The sequence below is a fragment of the Sarcophilus harrisii genome, chromosome 3 (assembly GCF_902635505.1).
Source record: "Sarcophilus harrisii chromosome 3, mSarHar1.11, whole genome shotgun sequence".
Lineage (NCBI taxonomy): Eukaryota > Metazoa > Chordata > Mammalia > Dasyuromorphia > Dasyuridae > Sarcophilus > Sarcophilus harrisii.
This window is the reverse complement of record NC_045428.1, coordinates 255,715,610-255,737,184: the sequence shown is the minus strand read 5'-3', so window position 1 is coordinate 255,737,184 and position 21,575 is coordinate 255,715,610. Positions and strand designations below refer to the sequence as shown.

Here is a 21,575-nt window from a genome sequence, read left to right as displayed (position 1 = left end):
TATATCAGTATGAACTTAATGAATTTCCAGTAGCCTATAGAGTTGAATTGAATTTAAAATAAGCCTTAAATTGTTGTTTCACTGTGGGAACTATTTAGGAAGAACCACTGAAATATGTAAGGAAGTCTGTATTTCAGGTTGTTAGATGGAAATGTTTTTGTTTCTATTGATGTGAAAAAAAATCCAAAAACCAAGAAAACATACATTAAGGCAGTGGTTCTCAAACTTTTGTTTTCAGTATCTTTATCCTATTAAAAATTATTGAGGATCTCTCCAAAGCGTTTTTGTTTATCTGGATTATATTTATAGACATTTACCATTTTGGAAATAAAAACTATTTTTGAATTTGTAGACCTTCTAAAAGGGTTTCAAAGATCCCCAGGATTCTCTAGACCATACTTTGAGAACCACTGCATTAAGGGCATGTATGTACTAGCCAGAGAGCAATGGAAATGGTATGAAATGGGCTGCAGCATATAAACACAAGGAAGAAGTCTGGGGAAGAACAAGAATAAAGAATGTCATCAAGGAATGATAGGAAGAGGAAAAAGGACTGATCATATATTAAGATCTAAGGATGATAGGTATAGGATTAGTGCTACATTAGTACTATTGAGTACTCAGAACAAAGGGAAGAAAGCTTCCACAAAAAACTTTTAGGAGGACACAGACAAAAGTTGCACTGAATGAGCTTTATGAGAAGAACTCTCAATATTGATGACCTTCACAAATCCATTTGAGAATGTACTTTCACTGCCCCTGTTTAATCTTGCTATCTTTACAGTATACTTACTGTTAATGTAATCCTGAATTCCTAGTATAATTTCAATGAGGATATAGTATAAATAACTTTTAAATATGTTGCTTGTGTGATATCTTTTCTAACATTTTATTTAGTAGTTTGAATCAATGTTAAATAGCTATATTGGTTTGTAATTTTATTTTTCTGCTTTCTCTCTTGTTTGAGTATCAATATCACATTTACTTCTTGAAGAAATATGAGAGAATTACTTAATACTCTTTTGGAGGGGTCAAATATTATAACACCCTATTTTTTTTCTTGGAATGTTTCATAGAATTCAACTGTAATATCATCTCAGATTTTTCTCTTTGAGAATTTATTTATAGTTTAGTCAATTTTCTTTTCTGAGGCTGAAGAATTTAAAATTTACAATATGTGTTCCATTAATTAGTATTTTATTTTTAAGTATTTATCATTTCATTTAAATTATCATTTTTGTTTCATGCATTTAAGTAAAAGTTTTCTAACATTTTTCTTCATTTGTCATTAATTTTTCCCCATAGTGTGTATTTTGTATTTATTTGGGTTTTTGAAAAAATTTGGTATTAATTTTCTCTTTGGTTGATGAAAGTGATTGTAGTTGTAAAGTTTTATTTATTGTCTTATTGCTATACTTTTCTTCGACAGAACCCGTTATTATTTCTACAATTTGTTCTTTGATCCATACTTTTTTAGGATTGTATTATTTAGTGCATATTTAAATTTGAATTGTTTCCTAAAAAATACTGATAATAGTTTTTATTCTCTTCTGAATAGTAAAAGATATGTTTAACATATTTGCTTTTCTATACTTGTTTAAGTTTTTTGTACCTTCATAGTTTTGTGGCTAACGGTACCATATGTATACTGCTTATAATTCCCATTTAGTAAATACCAGAGGTAGAATATAGCTAACATTTCCAAAATTCTGTTCAAGTTCTTTAAAACTGTTTTTCTTGAAAGGGGGATCTTTTTAAATTATTTATTTATTTTTGTTGTTTGTTGTTCCCTGTATTTTAATGAACTTTTTTGCTTTTTATATAGTGTCTTTTGGTATATATATTTAGCATTAGTATTTTTATTTCCTTATTCATTGACCCATTAAGCATAATGTAGTTTTCTTTTTTGTTTCTCTTAACTGTTTTTATTGTCTTATTTGAAATCATGATTATCACCTCTACTTTTTTAAAAATTCATCTGAAATGTAAAAAATTTTATTTGTTCCAACAGCTCAACACTATGCCTCTCACTACCTTCCTATTTTATGGATGAGTTGATCCTATTTACATTCATGGTTATGATTGCTAATTGTGTTTTCCCTATTTTTATTACCCCTTTTAATTTTCCTCTCTTTGTCCTTCATCCCTCTACAAAATAAAAGATATTTAAGAAACTGAATAGAATTCATGCTAGTAATCTATAATTAGTTGTGTGATCCTATTCTTTTCCTTCCCACCCAGCCCAACCCAGTCTGTTTTGCTTTTGATTCTTCCCTTCTTAATTCTTCCTTCCTCTGAAACTCTTTTCTCTCCATTCCTATTTTCCCTGTTGAGTTGAATGAGTTTTTGTAACACCAAATGTAGTGTCTCTGTCTCTCTGTCTCTCTCTCTCTCTGTCTCTTTCTCTCTCTGTGTGTGTGTGTGTGTGTGTGTGTGTGTGTGTGTTTAATCTTCCTTTATCTGGTTCAGATAAAAGGGAAGTTCATGTTATGCTTGCTCTCTACTACTTCCATTTGTAAAGTCTTCTGCTTCTTGTATTTATTTTGCACAATATTCCTTCCTATATGTGTATCTTATAGAGGCAACACTTTTGGGAGCAGTGACTTGTTCCATTTTTGTCTCTGTATCTCTAGCAGCTTAAAACATACTTGTTTGGTTTGGTTGACATCTGGTAGCAAAGTAATAACAAAACAACTATTTTGTAGGACTCCTTTGACTAAAAAGAATGCAGTAGTTTCTATATTAGTCTGACTCCAAAACATATTAAGTAATTTTAGGCTGTTCAATGAAAAAAATAAGAGATTGAGTTACTTTAAATTCTTCTGTGAAAAAAAGTATTCTTTGGGAAGCTGCCAACATGAATTCATTACTTATGTGCTCAAGACCCACATTTTCTCTGTTTCTTCTAGTAGTAGAAAACAAATTACTCTAATGTTGGGTTTATGCCATTCGGGGTGGGGACACTTATTGGCAGAAGTTCTTGGGATTCTGATTTAATTTTAGGAATTCCTGAATCCACGATTTTGGTGAAGTTGGACCAGTTTTTTTGGTCACCTTTGCTGGGAGTTTTAGTTGTTATTTAAATTTTGGGTTTTTGATGAGGTTATCTTCCCTGTTCCTAGCTAATAGAATAATGATATGAATACTAGAGTGGGGGAAGGAAGGAGAATAAATATTTATTTGGGCTACTTTGTTTCAGACACTCTGCTAAGTGCTTACTGTATGATCCCGGGCATGTCATCTCTAGGTTTCATTAATTGTAAAATGGGGATAATAATAGCACCAATCTCTCAGGATAGTTAAGGATCAAATGATGAAATATTTGTAAAGTAACTAGCCCAGTGCCTGGTACATAGTAGATGCTGTATAACTACTTTTAGAGAATGAATAAGAAACTGGAACCCTCATGTAATTGATCTTAGTCTAAAAGGAAATCTAGGGATTAAACAGTTGGAGATAAGAAGAGAGAGCATCTCTGGCATGAAGGGCAGGCAGTTCAAAGTCATGGTGATGGGTTTTGCTACCAGGGAGCAATCCCCAGCAGGATCTGTCTTACTTAAAAGACTTTGTTTGGAGCACAAGACTATGTGATGGTCAGTAAAGTAAACACATAGAGGCTCATTACTGGTAAACAGGCCATTTGGTGAAGTGTCCTTGCATTGTGGCAAATTATGGAACAAAAACTCAGAAGGACCCTTAGTTTTTACATGACCACTTTCTGTTTCATCAATAATAGTGGAACAGAAGGTTAAGAACCACTATTTGTAAATTACTTCTTAAATATGAACTTTACTGTTAGCATCCCAAATGTGAGATCCCTATCCAGTGACCAACAAGTACACATGCTACTTAATTATATAAATTTCAATTCTTTTCCTCCAAATGATATTAGAAGGCATAGATAGCCATGTGGAAGGTTTGCTCACGGGTTTGAGACAAGTAAAAGAGCTAACACAGTTGCTTTTATTGTGTGTTTAAAGGCAATGAGAAGCATTTCATGGGACATTTGGTTTGAAGAAATATGCTATAAAAATCATTCTATATTTTTTATGGTCATGGAAGAGATTGTAAATTAAGTCCATAAAAACCAACCAAAAGAAAACATATTAGAGGTAGAGTAAGAATCTGGAATTTCTCATCAAGCTGTCATTGTTGCCCCTGATCAACTAGTACCTATCTACTCTTTAGGACTGAAATCGATTTCACTGTATATTTTTTGCTTATCTAATGAATCATAGAATTATAGCTTTAGACCTGGAAACAACCTTAGAGGTCAAATACTCCAACCCATACTTAAATCATGAATGAACCTTATCTAGAACAAGTGATCTAGAACAAGAGAAGCCTTAAGACTTCTAAGCATGGGCAAGTCATTATTCCTTGAGAGGCATCATATTATAACAGTTGTATAAAATAGTCATGTATGAAGTCAACGAGAGTATAATGGCTTTCTTTTCCTGAGAAAGATATCTAATAAATTCTGTTTCAAAATCATATTCTAGACCCAAGATGATATAGTAGCAGAAAGCAATACAGCTCAGCATCTCTCATCCCCAAAACTCTTCCAAACATGTACTAGACTGAATCCTGATAGAGAAATCCAAAAAGAAGTCATAGAGTCAAAAAGAAAACTGACACTGGGGATGAGGTATGGCTAGGAATACAAGCACTCTGTTGGGTATCAGGGCAGCAGTAGATTTCAGACTTATACTGGGGTTCCATGTAATTGGTAGCTTTGTCATGTACTATTCAGTCCTAAGCTCCAGATTTCAGGGATGAGCTTCAGAAAGAAAGTTACCTCTACCCAGTTGTGGCATTCTAAGGTAAGAAAGTACCACAGGTTCTAGGCTTAAGAGGAGGAATTTCAATAGTAAGTAGCAACACAGTAAGTCCAATACCAGGAGTAGAGCTGTATTTCAGTTCTGACTTCTAGTCCAGTCTGAAGTCTACAAAGCAAAAACCAGGGCAATAATCCTAAAACAAAGGAAAGCCTACAATTTTGTCACTTAGAACCACCAATTTTCCAACTGTCTAATAGTGATTGTCAAGCAGCTGTTGGTCTGCTGTTGCTTAGAACCAAAACCAGGTCAGGAATTTGCAGAGTTCAGATCCAGGGAGCAGTAAGTAATGAGAGTTTGCCCTAGATCAAACTACTTTGGGAAAACTGAAAGTTTACAGATTCCCCAGTCTGAATATTTCCTGAGATCTTGGAATAACACAACACTCAGTACTTCCAAGGAAGCATCAGGATCAGCCCAAAGTTTCCCTCCAGAAATGCACAGAGGCCAGGGCCTATATCAAGCTTGAAGTCAGGAAGTAGTCTGTAAGAAAAAAGGAAACAAAAACAATTAGTCTTACCATAAAAAACTTTTATGGTTTGAACTTAGGATGACTTAAAACTATTCCAAAATATCTACACTTACTGCCTTAAAAGAAAACTATATTAGCAGATGAAGCAAGAAGTTGTTGTTTTTTTTAAGAGTTCAAAATGGTATTTTTCAATTAAATAAGAGCACTAGAGGGGAAAAAATTGGAAAAGAAATGAGAGCTATGGAAGAAAGAATTGGAAAGGTAATTAAGTAGCTTGGCACAGAAGGAATCAAACCTTGCCCAAGCAACAAATTCCAGAAAATCATAACCCAAATTGAAACCTGTGGCTCTATGAGGCAACAATAAATATTAAAAACAAAGTCAAAAGAAGGGAAAAAAATTGAAAGTATTTCATAGCAAAATAACTAATTTCATAAACAGTTTAAGAAGAAAAAAAATTTAACGTTATTAAACTACCTTAATGCCACAACCATTGAAAGAATATATATAGGATATTAAGACATTTTTAAAAGAAAACTATCCAGATTTCTTCAAACCAGGGCAAAGTAGAAATAGGAAAAATCTACTGGTCATCTTCTGGTAGAAAACCTAAAATAAACATTGTGTCAAAATTCAGAAAGCGACTTGTTATTTTATTTTCTTTTTATTCTAGTTGAGTAAAAGATATTGTTTTTGCATGATGGTTTTCTGACCCAAAATGTTTTTGTCAAAAAGCAAAACTCTTCATTTTCTTAGCTATAACTGTAATTTTTTTTGATAGTGAGAGATTCCATTTTAATTGAACATATATAAAAATCAGATTTTCTGTAAAGCATCACCAAAAATTGTTGGAACAACTTGAAAAACAATTCATTAGTTAAATATTGGCATATTATATTGCATTCCAGCAGACTAAAATGGTGATAGCTTCTTATGCCAATGTCAAGGTCAAACTATTTTTAGAGCTAATTTTAACCCTAACTCTGGGAGGCTATGGTTGAAATCCTAAATAGTTTTATTTTGAATTTGTTATGCACCTTACATTTGTTGTTGAATTGTAAACCATTTTATTTATTTTTTTTTTAAGATGACAGTTTCCCACAATATCTAGCATGAAAAAGAAAACTTTGAAATATAGCTTGAAGCCATTGCTGATAAATGTCTGCCTTTTTTCAAAGATGAAAACTTTCTCTGGTCATTCTTAATCCTCTCCAAGTGTGATTATTTTTATAACTCCATAACTCTGCTTGAGATTTTCTTCCCCCTCTCCTTTCTCTTTCTCTCTCTCCCTCCCTCTTTCCCTTCCTTCCTCCCTTCCTTCTTGATTTTCTTAGCAAAGATGCTGTTGTGGTTTGCTATTTCTTTCTCTAATTTATTTTACAGGTGTAGGAAACTGAGGCAAATGGTGACTTGTCTAGGGTTAAATAGCTAATTAAGTATTTGAAGTCATATTTGAACTTGGAACTTGCAGATTTTAGATCTAATACCCTATATTCACTGTGCCATCCAACTGTGCAAGTTTGTCATTCCAGGGCAATTCATGGGCAATAGAGCCCATTCATGGGCAATAGAGTTGCCAAAAAATACCTGGTTCTGTGCTGAGTGTGAGTTCAGGATTCCTATAATCTCTTTCAGATAATTTGTCCCATCCCTTTACTGTCTCGGGATGTGGGCTCCTGATGCTTCTGCTACTGTTGTAGCCCCCTTTGAGACCCATGGCTGGTGTTGCTTCTTCTTGCTCTCTGGGATGACCCCCATCTCAGTGACACAGTCCTTTCCTCCTAAATTGTATTGAGTTGCAAAATATATCACCTTGACCTTTTATTGGCTAAGTCTCTCCAGAGTTCAGTATGTTATTATTCTAAAACGTTTAGATGGGTAACCTTCTCTTAGAAGGGTAATCTTGGGAGAGTTTAGATGGATTGCTGCCTCTACTTTTTCATCCTGACTTCACTCCGGAAGATGGTTCTTAAAAGAATATTTACATGTGCCTTAACTAGCTTAAAGAAAGGAAAAAAAAGAAAAATTATTATTTTTTAAATTTTCATCTGATTTTGAAGTGAATTCTAGTGGCTACACTCAAAACAATTTCCTTTCTACTCTCCTTTCTTGTAAGCATTTAGTATTCATAGGAACTTGTACACTATTGTGACTCACCTTTCTTTGAATCTCTCTTCCCCAGCTTTAGCAATACCAGTCTGCTCCAGTCCTTCCACATCTTTCAAATGCTGGGCTTGTTGAGACCCATTGGGTAGTTTAAGATTAGATCAAATAAAGAAGTGTATCACTTAATAGTTAAAAAAAATTTCACATAACTTTTGGGGGAGAGAGAGAGAGAGAAATCACTCAGCAAAAACATACCATTGATTCCACTGGGCATCCTTACCTTGGGATGGGTCACACTGATGTACAAATCAGAAGTTTGAGGAAGAAGTGGTGACTTCTCAAATCTTGTCTTTTTTTGTTCTTAGGAACTCACAAAGCTGTAGTAATGGCTTTATACATTTTAGCCATTTAAGTTTGAAGGATGGTTTCTCAACTTTTTAAAGCAAGAACTAACCTAGTCTTGGTGGGTTAGCAATTTAGAAGATTGTTCCTAGTCTAGGGCAGCTCTGGGAAAGCTTGGCTTCTTTACAACTTTTCATGTTTTTGTCATTTTTTCCCACTGAGGCATTGCCCAGGGTCACATACTAAGTATAAAATGTCTGAGGTTAGATTGAACTCAGGTTCTGGTGTTCTCTCCACTGCACCATGTAACTGTTCTCATCTTATTATCTTAATAGAAAATCATAATCATGTTTTCAGTGAATACTCCTGGGCCAACAAAGTGAAAGCTTTTTAAACTATACTTCCAATATTATTTCAGTAGTAGTAGTAGTAGTAGTAGTAGTAGTAGTAGTACAAGTAGAAGCTAATAACTGCTAAAATTGGTATAGTGCTTACTGTGTCAGGTATTGTGCAAAGCCCTTTATAAGTATGATCTCGTTTATCTTCACAACAACCCTAAGAGGTAAGTGCTATTATATCTTCATTTTATAGATGAGGAAACTGAAGCAAACAGATTAAATGACTTGCCATGGAGTCTGATAGCTAAAATGTCTAAAGGTTTGAACTCAGGTTTTTCCAGCTCTAGTCTATTCACTATTCCACCTATTTTACTTTAGCATTTGCAAAGTGGCAATAAATTGTACCAATTATAGGCTTAATTTAGTTTAATTTTAATTTGGTGTGTAGGGAAACAATAAAACATCTGAGGAGAGCCACAAAAATCCATTTCAAAATCTGATGAAAATATATATTTTCCTTTTCTCTATTGTCTCCTTTCTTTAATCATAATTCTATTAGTAACTTTTGTGATTTTGAATAAGTTGGCTCTCTCTAGTCCTCTTTTTTCTTTTTCTGTAAATTAAGGAGATTGGATTAAGCCCTTCTAGCTTTAAAGTTTCATGACTATCATATCTTTAAATTCTGCATGACCTTTTCTGGACCATTATGACTTTTAATCTTTTGTCCATATTTGGAGCTCCTTTCCTTTTATGTCTCTCTCTTTATCTCCCTTCCTTTCCACATTAAAGACACAGAGGTGATTTGAATTTCCTGTCTTCTATCTCTAGAAGCAGCTCACATTACCCCTAAAGACTTGTGCTCTATCCTTTAGGCATCTTTTCTCTCCTTTAGAGAAACAAAACTAAACTAGTACTTCTTTAACTGTCCTGGGAATGACTCACTTGGGATTTGTTCTCCTGACCTACTTAACATGGAATCACCTCTGATCTACAGACACCACTGAGAAATTCTTCCAACTTGGATTTCATAATCTCTGTCATTGCCCAAAGATAAATGGAAACAATATTTTTTTTTTCATAAAGGAATATTCTGCTTAAATTTTGGCATATATCCTGCTTCTTACAAAGTAGCACGAGTAACCTCTTCTGAGCCTTCTGTCCTTCTGGCACAAGAGATCCCAAAGAAGGCTCTTTATGTTTCTATCTTCTTTTTTTTAATCTCACTATGAAAAGAGATAAAAATGAAACAATTTGTGCTTTCTTTAAGGACTTTATTAGGTTCTTAGTCAAATCAAGTCAAAGTTTTTATTGTTAGTGCCAAGCATTGTGATAAATGTTGAAGACCAAGGGAGGACAGGGGGGAAGAACACACAAAAAAACACCTGCCCTCAAAAAGTTTGCAGTCAAAAACAACTGTATAAAAAGAAGATTCATGTAGAACAAACAGTGGAGATAGATTCAGAAGGAAGACATTAGTGTTAGAAGAGAACCATTAAAAACTTTTTGCAGAAATGGAATTTTATTCTCTTATTTAAAGGAAGCCAATGAAAGGAAAATTAGGAGAAAGGAAAAACTTCCAGTCTACAGGAAGAACCAGTCAGTGAAAGTATACAAAGCTGGGAGGTGGATTGTGTAAGCCCCAGCAAAGAGCTGGGTACAAGGGAACAGGAAAAATAGGAATAAGCCAAGTTATGGAGAGCTTTGAAAGCCAGCCAGAGAATTTTATATTTGATTCTAGTGGTAATAAGAAGTGAGTGACACAGTAAGACCTATGCTTTAGGAAGAGTACTTCTGTTATGAGAAGTAAAAAGCATGTGAGGTGTGGGGAGAGGAGAGGGAGAAGATTTTGAAGAATCAGAATTATCATTATCCTACAATAGCAACACTTATTTAACCCTTCAGGGGTAGATAGAGAAATATATAAGACACATATACCCCGTTCTACAGGAGTTCTTGCCCTGGTTGGGGAGGTAGGTAATACAGATGAAAGAATATGACCTCAATCTGTTTATGTTTGGTAAATGGCATAAATAGACATAGAAAATGCTGAAGAAGTTTTGAGGAGAGAGCTAGCTGTGTTGGGGTATATTGGGGTATTTTGGGATCTGTTGGGAAGTGAAAAAGTAGGAGCTGCTCAGTGGTGCAGTGGATGAAGTTTGTGTGGGACAGCCACCATTAACTCAAAATGATTCAAATGGATATTTCTCAGAGCCAAAGCAGAAAGCATTATTTAATCCCTGCAGGAAAGGGGCATCACCTCCACTAGCATAGTCTGGTGCAGTGAGACAGGACAAGCAACAGAGCCTGTTTTATACCCTGACATTGGGCCCAGCTGTCCCTGACTTAGTATCAGGGCTCACAGTCTGTCACAGGAATCCACTCCACCCTCGGGGTATAAGAACAGAAGAACTATACAAAATTAAACAAGAGTATAAGGGGGTTTTCCTGAAATTGTAGCCCTAAACTGTGGTAGGGAGTCAGTTTTCTGAGAAGGCCTCACGTCCATACCACTTAATTCCTCCTTTTTTTGTGTCCATTTGAGGACTTCTCACATCAATCCTAATATAGTTCCTCAACCACCTACATCCACCTTGGTCTCAGGGCTTTCCCCAGTTTCCTGACTTGTGATCTCCTACCTCTGATTCTCCATTACTTGGATGTTACAGAAGTTACAGGACATGAATCTTCACTTCTCTTTACATAGCCAGTCCCTGCTCCCAAGGAGCTTACATTCTTTTGGGAGAAAATAAACTCTACCTTTGATTATTCTTTGATGTCCTTGGGAGTTTCAGTTTTCTAACTTCTAAGTTTCATTTCTCCAATTTAATTTTCATAACTATGGAAAACAAATGCCCATCCATTTCTCACAAGTTCAAGACTGTCCCTGGAAACTCAATAGTTGTGTAACCCGAAGCAATTCACTTTATCTCTGCCTCTTATCTACTGGAGAAAGAAATGGCAAAAACATTCTAATATCTTTCCCATGATAATCTAATGGACAGTATTGACTTGCTGTGATCCACAGTGTGACACTCAGACATGTCTGAATAACAACATCCACCTTAGTAGGAAGGCAAAAATTTGAAGGGCAGCTATGTGATACATAGAGTGCCAGGTCTGGAGTTAGAAAGACTCTCTTATCTTTGAGTTCAAATGTGGCTTCAGACACTTCCTAGCTGTGTGATCCTGGGTAAATCACCTAATCCTGTTTGCCTTAGTTTCCTCATTTGTAAAATGAGCTGGAGAAGGAAATGGCAAACCCCTCTAGTATCTTTGTCAAGAAAATTCCAAATGAGGGTCACAAAGAATTAGACACGACTGCAATGATTGAACAAGAACTGCATGTTTTAACAAGTAGTGTCATAAAGCTTTCCTTCCAGGACAGTCAATTTGCTTGGCAGTGGTAATAAAATGGTTATATTTCTGTTAGAATAATAGGGAAAAACAATAGTTTATTTATAAACTGTTGAAGGGTAGTGCTATTGCACTTTAAAAAAAAAAAAATAATGTTAAGTTGGTAACTTTTCCTATGCCTCTGTTTCTTTGTATATGAAATAAGAAGATTAGATTGGATGATTTCTAATGTTATTTCCAGCAGTGCTGGTTCTTTTCTAACAAGAACAGTTTTTAATAAAATTTATCAATAATATCAGGATGGTAACAAATGAACGTTATTATGTTATGGAGTTTTCTTGGCAAAGAGATAAAGTAGTTTGCCATTTCCTTCGCACATTTTACAGATGAGGAAATACAGGTAGACAAGGTTATGCAACTGCCCAGGGTCATACAACTTGTAAATGTTGAAGGTCAAATTTGAGCTCAGGTTTTCCTAAACTCTACTTCTTCCATTGCTGTATTCACTGAGCCACCTAGCTTACCCCACAGTGAACATTCTATTATATTTTGAGCTCACTGGAAATGTGGATTTAGAAATGGAAATAGAACATTGTGATTTCCCCAAGATCTTACAAACCATATATGGCAACTGGGATTTGAACTCAAGTTTTTGATACCAAAACAAACATTCTTTTCACTTCACAATTCAGACTTGCTCTCCATGAATGAACTGCTTTTTGAGTGTAATGAGCTTCCTTTTATTGGGGGTATATTAATGGTGAGAAGATAACAATGTTGGGTAGATCTTAAAGGAGGGGATCTGGTCTCTACCAGGAATATTTTTTTTTAATCCCTGATTCAATTAGCAGCTAACCTTATGTTAAAGTGCTATCAGTTGTATTTTCCATTTTTATTTGGGCTTGAATAAAATGAGACTTTTAGTTCCTAGATTTTGTTAATTTGCATGTCTTTAGTATCACTGGAGCACAAATATTTATGAGAAAGTCAATATTTAGTGGATTCTAGAGTAATTATACATCTTTAATTTATCATTGAATTATTGCTCATTTGAGGCCAAATCAAAATTTTAAACCTGGATGTCTCATTCTATATTTCCTATGCTATAATGAACTTTTAAAACCCACAAGTCCTAGAAAGTGATTATCTTATAACGTAGTACCTAATTTTATTTGGCAGTTCCCTGGTTTATAACTCATGTGAAGACTAGTGACAATTTACATTTATAGGCAATTAATTATTTCATTTTACTTGCTCCATTAAAGCCCTGCCCTATCTTGATTTATTATGGTGTCATAGTCAAATATGCTTTTGTAGTTAGGATGATGTCAGCAATTCATTGTGAACTCTTATCTCCAGAATTTTAAAACTAATACAATCTAGTTCATGTTGACAACTGCCATCATTTTTTCCTTAGCAGGATTTTCCTTTTAGAAAAATTGCCTGCCTTCTTTAATGACAGGCAATTTTTTAAAGCTGCTGTGCTTCCTGGTGTGTGTGTGTGTGTGTGTGTGTGTGTGTTTTACCTATAAGTATTCACATGTAAAATTAATTCCATATACATTTGGCTATTTCCTAGATAATTCTGGACAATAGAAATGAAAGAGAACCTTTTTTTGAAATATATAACCTTTTTTATAGGACTCTTCATGACCCAAATGGAGTTTTCTTGTTAAAGATATAGGAGTGGTTTGTCATTCCTTTTTCTGCTCATTTTACAAATGATGAAACGGGCAAATGGGGTTAAGTGGCTTGGTCAGGGTTACACAGGTACTAAGTGTCTGAGGTCACATTTGAACTCAAGAGGATGAGTCTTACTGACTTCCAGACCCAGTGTCTTAGCCACTGCCCCACCCCGTAGTCATGCAAAATATATTTCCATGTTAGTCATGTTATAAAAGAAAACATAGGGTCTAAATACTTTTATCCACTGGACCATCTAGTTGCCCCCAACTAACTGTTATTATTAGTGAACTAATTTAGACTTAAGTGATGTTTCAGAATTCTATTGTTTTGTAGCACATTGGTGGACCCAATTTCAAATTTCTTTTCTGTAAAATAGCAAGGTGGAGTACAGGTGATATGGCAGAATAACTCCAGTAAATCTTTTCCATTGTTAGATGTATGAGCTTATGTTTCTCTGTAGTTGAGTAGAAACTACACAGGCTTGAGATCTCTTGATATAAATTTTGAGAAGATAAGGGTTGACACTGAGTTGTTACCATTATCTTAACCACAGAAGCACGAATATGTCACCACAATAAATTCAGAAAGGGCAAAGCTGTAACACAGATAATAAGTAAAATGAAATAATTAATCACCTATAAATGTGTATGTAAGTTGTCACTACCCTTCAGGTGAGTTTAAAAACTAGGGAAGTGCATAAATTAAAATGCAAAAACATCAGCAAAAATGAATGTGTTTTAATATGTAAAATAAAATAAAATGCAAATTATACATGAACCGTAGATTTATTTCTTTGCTTCCAACAATATGGGTGTTTTTTCCCTTCTCTGTATAATTTGAATTCAAATAAGGCAATTCTAACATTTCCCTGTTTGTATTCTCTTGTTTTTTGTTTTTTTTTTTCCCTAGCCATACATTTCCTAGATAATATCCCTTATGCCTTTTTGTCACTGTTATTGAATGACTTATTGTTCTTAAATTAGAAATGGGATTTATACTTATGAAAAATATATTATAAAAAATAATGATGGCTTATGTGGTGTTTTATGGTTAAAAAAAGCAAAAGTACATTGTAATTTTAAAAAATACCCTGAATAGGCATTCTGTTTCATAAGTGAGGAAGTTGAGACTTTAATGAGATTAGGTGATGGTGTCTTGACTGACAAATGGCAGAGTCTAAAATTGAATCCTGATTTTTATGTTTTTAATCCATTGCTCTTTCTAGTATACAAATAGGGAAATATGTACTTTGTTTTGGTTAAATTACATTGTGTACATGTAGCTTGTTGTAGGCCATGCATTCCCATTCCAAGGAAAATAAGAATGCTAAATGGTCATTAAGTATTTACCACTTTCCAGGCATTGTGCTAAGTGCTGGGGATACCAAGAAAAGTAAAAGATAGTATCTGTCCTTGAGGAGCTCATAGTGCTTAGGGGGGAGAAAACATACATATTACTACCTTCAGACAAGCTACTATATACAGAATAAATTAGGGATAATCAGCAGAGAAAAAGCACTAGAATTAACAGGGATTGGGAAAGACTTCCTAAAAAAAGAGTGGGATTTCTGCTGGAGCTGGAAGGAATTCTGGGTAGCCTGATAATGAACCATGCGACCTATGTTCTGATAGAACATGATGATAATAGTTCAGAATGTAGAATGAGAATACATTTTGGATATGAACAATGCAGAAATTAGTTTTGCTCTATTATCAATGATTGATTTTGTTTGACAATCCGTATTTGTTTATAAGATTTTTTTTCCTTTTTAATTTTTTTTTTCAATTGGTGGAAGGGAAAGCAAGTGCTCATTAATTGGAAATTGGAAAATGGAAAAAAGTTATATTGGAAAAGTAGATCTGTTAATAAGTAATAACTATATTTTTACTATATTATTTGGGTCTTCTGTTTGGGGTCTAAAACTCAATAAGATAATTTTGCTTTTTAGATGGGATAATTGGCCTTTAGTCATTTGCCCAGTCAATTGCAGAGAAGGAATAGGGAGGGACTAAATCTATTCATTAGTATGGAGAAATGGAGTTTTTATCAATGCAGATTGTTACCTTCTGTGCTATGTGCAGTCTTAGAAAGTCAACCAGGGAGTGTTTCTGGCCTGTCTGGGGTCACCCAAGCAGTATGTGTCCAAGGTGAGACTGGAACTCAAGTCTTTTTGGTTTCAAGACAAGCTCTCTTTTCTATACATTACCCTAAACTGATGCTAATAAAAGAGAAACTCAGATCATTTCTCTTATATTTTAGTCTATGAAGTTAAATGAGGAATCATGAGACTAGAAACTTCTAAATATACAAAACAATGTGTTTTTTAGTAAGATAATAAGTTGGGGAAAAGACATAGTAGTGCTCAGGAAAAAAATATTGACTTTTCAGACCCTTAGTACTTCCTTTGAGCCTCTTCTATTATATAAATCCATTTCTGGCATGTTATCTAACTTTATTACTGGAAACCCTATTATTATTCTTGTTTTCATTTCATGGAACCTCCTCTCCCCAAGCTCAAGGACGTTTCAGATGCTGGTTTATAAAAATTTCCCTAGGCATCAGTTTTTGTGTTCTAAAGACACAAAGGAAAATAGCCACTTGTCTTTTTTTTTTTTTTTTTTTTTTCAAGACAAACAAACTCTAGGGGGCAATTTTTTTTAAAAAAGGACTTATTTAAAGACTTCTTTAGTGGAATTCAGCCTTTTGAGTGACAATCAAGCTCTGTCTCAGAAATCTTTCTAAACTGAGAGCTAAATAATGAATCTCTGTCATCTTTTATCAGCATAGAGGATCCTTGCATGTATATTTATGTAGATTTAATTCAATTCAGTAAATATTTATTTTTAAATGTATTTATTTAAAACAAATGCAAAATAAGAAAAAAGAAAATAGAAAAAGACAGGAAAAAGTCCACTGTCATGCCCAGCAGAACATAAGGGGGGGATTCAAAATATGTAATAGTAAATTTCCATTTTAATAAAGAATATATGATAATAGAAGACATTGCATTCATAATTGTGCTTTTTTCTTTGCTTCCTTATAGGTTTTTTTTTTTTTGTTGTTCTCTGCTGTGCTGTTTAGTGCTTTTCCCTGTTTCCTTGCCTCACCTTTCCCAAGTAGGCTATAGGCCTAGATACACACACACACACACACACACACACACCCTTTTCTCTACATACATACACACACATCTAAAAACAATATTAATAAGGCTGACATATGATGTATATTTCTCTCGTGATTGAATTTTAGTTTCACTTTGAGATCAATGATTATTAGCTTTTTTTTTCCTAATTAATTCTGCTCCTAATCATATTTAATGTTAATGAAAATTTTATTTTCTATCCCTGCTCACTCTTCTACTTTGTTTCTTCCTGTTAACTGACCTTGCTGTTACTTATTCCATCCCTATTCCCACCCTACCCCATAGTTCCCTCCCTTATCTTTTTCCCTACTATTTCACTCCCATTTTATCCCATTCTCATTTGTGTACACACCTTATCCCATTCCTGTTAATCTACACACCTTTCTATATCCTATTTCCCACCTTATCTCATTCCCTTGCCCTGAATTTCTTTATAGATTTTGGAGGGTGCTATACTCATTCCTGATATGAGTTGGATTTCAGAACTATTAACCCACATCCCCCATCTAAATCCTCTGCATTAGTTCTTGTTCTCAAACCTCTTTTGTACAGTACAATTGCTGTTTTTACCATTTATTTCCTACACAGTTTTGCTTTTTTAAAGTCCTATCATATTCGACTTTTCCTCAGTCTTTCTTTTGGACTACTCAGTTAAGAATGTCAATCTTAGACATTTGGTTTATATTTCCACATGTAAAACATAATCAGTTTGTCCTTACTGAGCCCTTTGAAATTAGTCTTTTGTAATGTTCTCTCTTAAATGTAATGTTTTCTGTTGAGGTTCTTGGGGTCTCTGGAAGCAGCCTTCGTTTCAGTAATCACTGCAAGTGCAGCCAGGGATTAAAGTCCAAATTCTTTATTGTCTCTTTCCAAGACTTGTCTCCTTTCCTGGGGCCTGGTTAGCTTTCTTATAGTCCAGATCCTTTATTATCTCCTTCCTGGGGCTGGGCAGCTTTCTGGAGAACCTTTCAGTCTGGCCTTGATCTTAGTGGGGAAAGCGCAAGAGCCCAGGCCAGCCACCAGGAAGATCAAAGATCAAATTGAATTTCTCCCCTTGGTTGTGAGAGTTTAAGTTCCTACCACTAGTCCTTTGCCTTCTCTCTGAATGTCTCTCAATCTTTCTGGCTGAGGATGCTAGTTTATATACTCTACACTGAGTACAAAGCAATCATTATCTCTCTAGGAAACCCCTTATTTGTTGTAGGATTAAATCATTGCTAAACTATATTTAACCACTATCTCCTCAATTCCACTTAGTACCTTGTTTCAAGTTCTGGCCCATAACATCTCCTTGTAGGATTAAATCAATCATACTGAACCATGCTAAATTAGATAACTATAGTCTCTATCAATTCCACTGACTTAATTTGTAAGAACTCTGTTTCAAGTTCAGAGTTCTGGCCCATAACAGTCTTTGATGTTAACTCTTATATGTGAAATTTTCTATTGAGTTCAGGATTGTTCAAGAAAAAATTCTAAAAATCTGAACAGTTCAAAGAATGCTCCCTTTTTTTTTCATTCAATATTATACTTAATTTCACTGGATATAATGTTTTCAGTTGCTGCCCTAGTTCTTTTGATTGTCTATATATAGTATTCCAGCATCTGCTCTCTTCTATTGTAACAGTTGATAGGTCTTTTGCAATTATAATTGTAGCTCCAGGACATTTGAATTATTATTATTTGTTGTTGTGCTTGTAAAATTTTCTTTTCCATTTGAGGGTTTTGAAATTTAGCAATGATGTTTCCTGTATGTTTTCTTTGTGGGATCTCTTTGAAGTGATTGATAATCAGTTTCTGCTTTTTTCTCTTATTCTATTACTTCAGAATAATTTTCTTTAATTATTTCTAATATTATTGTATCAAGGTTCTGTTGTTTAGTAATAGTTTTCAGAGGGACTCTGTTTTCTCTTTTTGATCTATTGTTTTTCTTAGGATCAGTAAATCAGAATAAGCACCTACTTTGCCAGACTTTGTCCTGATAGTTAAGAGCTAGGAATACAGAAGAAGCAAAAGACAGTTCCTTCCCTCAAGAATCTTACGCCACAGTGGGGACATAATATGAAATGTGTATGTGTGTGTGTGTGTGTGTGTGCGCACATATACATCCACAATATGTATAAACACATACATAAATATGTTTGTAGCACTGGACTTTAAAGGAGTAAAGCTTCCTGCAGTAAATAAGATTTTAAATGGGACTTAAAGGAAGCCAGAGGAGTAAGTAGTGGAGTGAAGGAGGCAAAGCATGTCAGGCAGGAGGGAATAATCAGAGAAAAAGCCAGGATTCAAGAGTTGGAGTATTGTTCCTGGTACATTTAGGAAGTCAGTACCACTGTATTGGAACAAGTACAGGTTGTTGTAAGAAAAATAGAAAGATCTTAGAGGTAGGTTATAAAGGGCTTTGAATGCCAAGCAGGGTATTTTGTCTTGCTCCTGGAGGCAATAGGAAGACACTGGAGTTTATTGAATTGGGGGTGATATGCTCAAACTGGAGTTTTGGAAAAAAAAATCACCTTAGTGGCTGAATGGAGGATGGATTGGGGCAGGCTGACTCAACTGCAGGTTATTGCAATAATCAAGCCTTGAGCTGTATTAGAGTGGTGATAGGATCAACAGAGAAGGTGGCATATGTTGCAAAGATGAAACCCACAATTTTGGTGGATATGAGGATAGGGTATGAGGAGTGCTAAGCACTAAAGAGGAATCTAAATTATTTTTGCAATTGTGAGCTTGAGGAACTGGGAGAATAATATTACTCTCTATAGTAATAGGGAAGGTGAGCAGTGGGGGTAAGGGAAAAACAGTAAATTCTATTTTGGACATGTTAAATTTAAGATGTCTACTGAATATCCAGTTCTAGAGACAAAGGTAGATTTGAGATTGATCTGAATAATTAAATCCATGTAATTATATATAGCAAAACTTCTTAAATTGATTTGCAATCCCATATGGGATCCTATAACCTAATGTGGTGGTTATGAAATTATAATTTATTATCATTAATTGTTTGATTTGTATCCCTATTTTATGTAAAAAATTTTCAGGTGGAAAGGCATTGCAAATAGAAAACATTTAAGAAGCCTTAGTATAGGGTGAAGGAACTGTGAGGGACACTTATGATTATGTGATCTGGAGGAGTATCCAGCAAAAGAAAGAGAGAAGGAGCTATCGAATAGGTAGAAGGAAAAGTAAGAGCAAGTTGGATCCTGAAAACCTAAAGAAAAGATTATCAATGAGGAAAGACTGATAAAGGCAGCCAAAGAAATCCTGGGGAATGAGTGTAGTGAAAAGGTCTTTGGATTTAGCAGTTAAGATATTAGTGACTTTGGAAAGAGCAGTTTCCATAGAATGATAAGGTTAGAGGGCAGATTGTACGGAATTTTAAAAAAGAATGGGAGGAGACAAAGTATTGTAGATAATCTTTCAAGAAATTTAGCTATCAAGGATAGGAAGGAATAAATAGAAAAGAAATAAGATGAAAGTTAAATGAGATGGAAGGATAAAGTAAGGATTTTTTTTTCAGGCTAGGGAAGATACAGGTATGTTTATAGGCAATAAGAAAGGAGTTAATAGAGAGACTGAAAAAAAGTGATGAATGGAAATGACTGAGGGAGCAATCTGTTGGAGGAGACGGGTAGAATGAACAAATAGAGGGGTTAGCTTTGGTAATTATTACTGTGTTCACCCTCAGTCCTCAATGTCCTAAGTAAGAAAAGTTAACCTTTAAAATCATTTAGGCCTTCACTTTTAATTATACTTAATTCACTTTTCCTGCCCCCACTTAGTTTCAGCTTTTGGTTTACATAGCTATGTTAGATTTCTCAGCTCCCTCTGCAATTTAAATTGTACCTACACAAAGTAGGCCATTCAATAAATAAAGTGCCTACTGTGTACCAGGTACTGTGCTAAGTATAGTGAGGATAAATAAGAAAAAGAGACATTGCCTGCTTTGGGGAAGACCGTACACAAAAGAAATCTGAAAAGAAGAGAGGCACCAGAAGACATGACGTTCCTTGGATTCAAACTTGAGTTGTTGATGTTGAAAAATGTAATTAACAGAAAGGTTATAAGCCCTTAATAAGGAAAGATTTTGGGAAGAGTTGGTGCTCCATTCTTTAACCCTCCAATTAGAGAAGAGAAGCAGCTGAATGTGAATTGAGAAGATCAAAACCCGAGTCAGTCTTCCTGGTGATGAGATTTCAGTAAATCTCATCCTGAGAAAGATTCCTTGGAATTTAGCCACATAGAACTGCTTTTGACAGGCACAAGTATTGGTACAGGTATTGTCATCTTCAATTTCCAGGGCAAATCAAGTCAACACACATATATTAAACATTCCTACCATATTCCTACTATTAGCTCTGGGCTAATCTTTAAGGATGTTAAAAAAAAAAGTCAAAAAACAATGCAGAATCCATAGCAGCTCACAGTCTAAGGACCCTGAAATTCAGAGAGATTCAAAAATTTGCCTTTTGTCAGTTTGTAAATGTTGAGATTTGAACCAAAATTTTTTTATTTTGTGCTTCCAGTACTATTTCCACCATTCCATCCTACCCAGCTTCCTAAATAAAATTTGGAATTGTGATTTTTCTCCTTCCTTTATTTTTTAGTAAGAAAGAATGCGAATTGTATTTGAATCTTTGTCTTCACTTTGCAAATGAATTATGTCTATATGTGATCACAGAATGCTTAGCTGCCAAACAAAACAGAAATACCCTACAATGAAACTGAGAATGTGACTCAAAGGAAGCAGACCAGAGCTTGGCAGATTTTAAAAGAGGAGCTCAGATTATGTTCAGGGTCAGAAAAAGATAACTTTTGAGAAAGCCCATTCCATAAAGTTTCTGTATATTAGAGAACTGCAATATTTAAGGCTTTCTTCTTAGAGACACTTATGTGGTATAGTGGATAGAACAATGGGCCTGGGGTCAAAAAGACCTCAGTTTAAATCTGGCTTTAGAGACTTACTAGTTGTATGATTATAGTCAAGTCGTTTAACCTGTGTCCATTTCAATATCTTCAACTAGAACGTGGTGATAATAACAGGACCTACTTCACAGGATTTTTTTTGTAAAGCTTTTTATTTTAAAAACATATGCATAAATATCTAGTTTTCAACAAGTACCTTTCAGTTTTTTCTCCCCTCCCTTAAATCTTCCTCCACTAAAATAAAAGTAATCCAATATATGTTAAAAAGGCAGTTCTCCTATACAAATTTCCATAATTATGTTGCACAAGAAAAATCAGATCAAAAAGAAAAAAAATGAGAAAGAAAACACAATGCAAACAAA

The 21,575-nt window shown here is 34.6% G+C and overlaps 1 protein-coding gene across 1 annotated transcript in view; it reads left to right on the top strand.

Moving 5' to 3' along the window:
• The window catches only part of PRRG1 (proline rich and Gla domain 1), a 114,437-nt gene that overhangs the window by 48,438 nt on the left and 44,424 nt on the right, over window positions 1–21,575 (top strand). The window lies entirely within an intron of this gene.